Genomic DNA, 5,912 nt, shown 5'->3' with positions numbered 1-5,912 from the left:
TGGTTTCTTGTAGCTGTTCCAGAAGCAACTCCTTAACACGATTTCAGCTGCAGACTTCAGGCAAGCAAGCAGAACAATGAATGGACGAACAGATGGACCCGCGATGTCTTTGCTTAACCTACTACTGAGCGGCCGCGGAGCCAATCACGGCCTGCAGAGCTCACAATTAGTTGGCTGGGCAGATGCAAGGCAACCTCCCCACCCTGCATCAGGTTCGGAGGTTTCTAAGATAAGCAAGTTGATGTCATTCTCAGGGTCTGCCCCGGGCAGCATGTGTATTAACGAGGGGTGTGCAGCAACAATAGGCCATACAAAAGAGACTAGCAGGCAGCTGCTGTATGAGAGCCAGAGTCATTAGGGAGCAGGCTGCCAACAAGAAACACCTGGCTTGGGCAGGCTTCAGCTTCTCCTCATTGTTTCTAATTCATGAAACAAAGAAAAGAATTATTTTTTAAGTAGTAAAAATTGTGAGTTTCTATTAAGATATATCAGTCTGAAGGAATATAACCCCTTCTATTATGGAAACAAAGTTCTTTGTCAGGAAAAATATTAAAGAAAAATAAATCTATCAGGAGCTATTGTAGTCCCCTTTTCTTGTTAGCAAAATTAATCATATTGGTATAAAGCACAAGGACGTATGAAAGGAGCCCGCACTAAACACTGAAATGTATTCAGAAACTGCTTTCTGAATTTTCTGACTCTTTTCTACATTAGTCAATAATTACAAAAAAAACTTGCATTTACACACAACTCTAAGAGCACTTGTGGGTAATTTCAATGGAGGAGGTGAAAGTGTTTAAACTAAAACCACGTAATATGAATATATGGAATAATGGATATTTTTAAGCAGTTGAAACATTAGAGCACTTGATAGAAAGGAACTACGAACCACTCTTTTGTTCTGGAGTCCCTTACATTTGTTTGCAACAGAACTGCTTTCTTTTATTTTTTCAGAGATCTGTTCTAGATGCCAAGATCTTTCCATCTCTTCTTGATGACAGAATATTTGAACAGAAGGCTGGAGCTAGGCTATAGCCAACTCTTTATTGTTTTTATTTTCTAATCCACACAGAAACACAAACTCCAGTACACATCTCCCCTCACTTCCCAGCATTTCCACTGTTCAACAGAGACATTTAGCAACATAATCCTAGCAAGGTTTCATGCTCGATAAAAAAAGGTGGTGCACTGTGGATTTTCAAGTAAGAATTTTCCACTGCTGATAACTTCAACTGAAGACAGGTCAACACACAGAAGGAAGAGATTCTGCATGTTCATGTGAATGACTACTAGAAAAGTTTATTTACTGAACTTCAGCATCATTACATGACTAAAAGCAATAATGCGAACCACAGAGGCAGCTGTCCTCCTCTGCTTGTGAGGACAGGCAAACTACTGGGAAATATCTACTGTGATTTAACAAAAGAAAAGAATGAGAATAGGTTTGTTAGAACTGTTTTGAGTAACTTTCCAAGCTTTATGTAGATATTAAAGCAATTCAACACAGCACGTAAATGAAATTACATACTGTCATGCTATTACACTGATGCACTTATCAGGTGCCCCCAGATATTAAACTTCAAAGAAGAAACCCCAACTATAGTTTCTCTGTCCATTAAACACTCCTTAAAACAACTACCAACGCCACAATTTTGGAGCTTTTAAGTTGGAGGCAGGAGGAGACTCCACACTAATTTCTGCCACTGTGAACACAAAGACTGAGAGAAAGCTACCCACGAGCACAGTGGGATGCCTGATCCCCAGCACTGGATTAAGCCTCTTTGCAAACACCAAATAAAAGCAGTGATCTGAAAAAGCTAATCAGTCCCTGCTGTGGTATTTAGACTACCTCAGTTGCCGGTATTGGATAACATTAAGCATATTAAAACTTCTGTAGGCAAAATTGGAAGCCAGGCCTGTTCACCTATATCCAAGAACTGCACTTAAATGCAAGAGGGATCACTTGGCTAGTCATTTGTTATCTCCCTGATCAGAGCCAGGCATTTCCTTTGCAATGCAGAGATGCTTGCTTTGCAGAGACATATATGATACCCTTATATACGCACATCTATAACAGAGAGCTGTGTGGCAGAGAAGTGCTCATTTACAGCTCTACCAGCACAACTAGTGCAAGTGTATAACCCATCTTAGAAAACTGCCTCAAAAACATTGTTGTAAGAAGCTCCCTTGCAAAGGTCTGCCCCCTCTATGTCCTCTACAGTAACAATAAGAATACCACCCTGTTTCGTGTATCCTCAACTCTCCACATACCAAGTGCATGTCTTCAGGGAACCAGAGATAAACTTTAGCTGCAGATTAAAGCTTATGCAAACACCACGCTGCAGCACTATGACCAAAATGAGAATGGAAGCAATCTGAAGACTTACATTATATTGTTACATTTACAGAAAATATTCTAGCAAGATATAGTTGCATGAATTAAGAAGACATTTTCTAATTCTATCTTGTGCATAACATCAGTTACTTAAACCAGCTGCCTCTTCTGGAAGCATCTTCTCAGCTCCTCCCTAAAGAAGTTGGGTTGTTGAAGGTTTACAAGATGTCAGATCATCCTATTAAATTGTGCTTGTGATGACAGCAGAGCATTCATATCGAGGTTTATCAAGTACATGAGGCTTCCTTGTGGGAATGATGAGCTCACCAAAGACACTTAGTATGAAACAGTGGAGCTCTGCTATGACATCTGTGAAAGGCTATAAGAACATCACCCAAAGGTACAAAGCAGGCCCAAGGTATACAGCACAAAAGGACAAAGCAAGTTCTACTTCATGTGCTAAAACCTCCAAATCCAATAATGAGTTCAACAGCTTCCTATTGTGATACATAAAATACAAAGAGGTAATAAATTAAATCCAGATACAGCAAATGTAGCAGCTCCTTCAAATTTCTGGTCTTGCAAGATGAGTAAGCTATAAAAGCCTGCATTTGTGGCTGCTAAGTATGGGACATTTTGTACAGTGTTTGTCAGGTCCTTACTGCCACTTGATTAAACAGCAGGCCAGCATAAAATCCTGAATTGCCTGGAGGTGATGGGCTTGGACACTCCAAGGTAGAAGGAGGTGTCAGAATGGCACACCGGAAGGAGTTGGAATGCTGCAGAGAGGCACAGACCAGGGTGTCTCTTGGTTTGGGTGAGGGGTGGGAAGGAGAGCATTCCCTCTATCTCCCTGCCCAGTGTGGTGTGAAAAGCACAAATGGAAGGACCAGAGAGACCAAAGCAGGGAGAGCTGGAGCAGTTGGGAGATTCAGACAGCAGAGGCTGAAGATATTAGGGAAGCACTGCTGTAAGGCAGAAAATAACCCTAAAAACCCCCAAAAAGCTGCTAGTTCCAGCCAAATCTTGTTTCAAACACAGTGAAAACAAAGCCTTATTTAATATGAAATTATTTTATGCAAGCATACAAAATGGCCATTCTGACAGTCTGTAATTCCAGTGGTATTATTGCAGCAATTAGAAAGACAATTTGTCCCATTAACATGTTTAATTCTCTTTTATTTTACAACTTTGTGCTAAGCCTCCCATAATAAATGATGCCTTTGCAAGAACACACTGCACAAGTTAAATCAATCACATACCACTGCATTTATGAAATATAAATTAAGGTTATAGGCTACAGACAAAAATCAGCCCCAACAAAGTAAAAAACAAACCTACTGTTGGACTTGGGAGCTGCAAGGGAGATACTTACCTTGAAAATTACAAGGTGGCAATACAAAAAAAGTATTCTTTTCAAGTTAAATGAAGAGACAGACTATCTTAAGTCCGACACTTGAAAGAAGTTCACCTAGTTTTGAGGAGTGGTAAGTGGTGCTCTAGACTGGATCTACTCACAGCCAAAACAAGACAAAAACCCACCACTCTACAACCATACAAAGGAGTGAATTAAATGACCCGTAAAGAGTGCCTAGAATTCAGAAAAAGAGCTGATAGTATGGTAAAGATGAGTAGTTTTGCCTAGAGAATAGCTAACCTTTCAAAACCATCATATTATAAAACAAGGTTCAACTGTATTTTCGAACGCAGTGCAACTGCTCTGTAGAAAAATATGCACTTTCAAATGCATTAAAACAAAGTGGTGAAGATTTCTTTCACTCCTTGAAAAAAAAGACTCATCTCTCTCTAGCTATCCTTAAAATTAAAAAAGCAGACATGCATTTTCCAGCAGGACATCATCTTAAAAGAAGGTCAGAATGTCTACAGTTCCTGGTATAATCCCATTAGATCATCAGTACATTGGCTATATGCAAGACTTGAGCAAACCATTGCAAAATTTATCAGTCTGTCCCCTGAGGTTTTGAAGAGAAGCGGAAAACCCCAAGTTTTATCATAAGTAGCAATTACTTTTTTTGCTAATCACGGGTAAAACAGATCCAGTCTTTGCTTTTCTGTTGGTAGACAAAGGCAGTGACCGTGAGCTGTTCATCACAACATGACAAGGCACCCGCCTGCAGCTGCAGTTTGCCTACATAAGGAGCCCAACACCAGCCAACTACACAGGAAACACAAAGCAGCATTCTGTGACACGAAAAACCACTGGCATCACCCCTTGCTACCACACTGAGACATAGCACCTAAAATGAAATACATTTTCTGATGCAAATTTTAATTTTAAAAGTAAATAGTTTTTATCATGTGACAAAAAACCTCCTCTACAATGTTTACCAAAGAGGATGATGAAAAAGTCATTGCCTCAGTACTGTAACTTACAGGTATTTATCGTAGGCATGGATTCCTAAGCTGTGCTCCTTTCACAGCATCACAGAATCGCTGAAGTTGGAAGAGACTTCTGTAGGATATCAGGTCCAACTCCCCTGCTCCAGCAGGACCACCAAGAGCCAGCTGCTGGACCCTGTCCAGACAGCATCTGAACATCTCCAAGAACAGACACCCCACAACCTCCCTGGGCAGCTGCCAGCGCTTGGTCATCCCCACAGTAAAAGTGCATTTCCGAATGTTCAGAAGGAATCGACTGTGCCCACTGCTTCTGGTCCTGTCCACAGACACCACTGAAAAGAGGCTGGCTCTGCATGCTGTGCACACACCCTTCAGGTATTTATACACTTTAATAAAAAACACACAAGCCTTCTCTTCTCCAGGCAGAACAGCCCCAGCTCTCTCAGCCTTCCTTCCTAGAGAAGATGCTCCACTCCCTTCATCTTTCTGGCCCTCTATTATGCTCACTCCAGTAATTCCATGTCTCTTTTCTACTGGCAGGCTCAGATTTATCTCACCAGTGCCAGACAGAAGGGAAGGATCATCTCCCTTGCCCTGCTACACCACCCCTCCTAACACAACCAGGCCACTGCTGGCTTCCTCCAGCACAACAATATAGAGCAGGCTCAAGGATTTCCCCATCTTTAAGTGGATGCTCCAACTCAAATGTAGTTAAACTCCAGCATAAACATACAAGCCACTGTAACCACACCTACACAAGCACACCAGGGCATGCACACAGATGGACAATCACAGAAGTATTGTGTCTGTGGACAGTAAGTCACATGGCCAGAAATTTTTGGGGGATTTTTTGGGAATAGAGACAAAGCTCTACTGGGAAGTATTCAGGGGTTTGCAAGCCAGAAATCACTGAAACCCCCTTCTACGCACTAAGGTGGCTGTTGGACAACTGCTCTCATCAACACCATCTCATAAACTTCAAGTGTGAAATGCACTGTCCATTTCTGCCACAAATGGGGGATCAGTGCTTACTTTAAGATTGTAACTGTTTGATTTATTTTGAAATTTTATTATTTATGAATTGAAGCAGACACTGAGATACAAGGAATTCTAGGGAAAAAGTTCTCCCCCACCAATACATACATGTTAAATTTGATCTCCTCCCACTTCCAGAAAGAGTCACGATATCTGGACACTTTCTGAGCATGAAAATTTG

This window comes from Cinclus cinclus, chromosome 2, assembly GCF_963662255.1.
Source record: "Cinclus cinclus chromosome 2, bCinCin1.1, whole genome shotgun sequence".
NCBI lineage: Eukaryota > Metazoa > Chordata > Aves > Passeriformes > Cinclidae > Cinclus > Cinclus cinclus.
Note: the sequence above shows the minus strand (reverse complement) of the source record.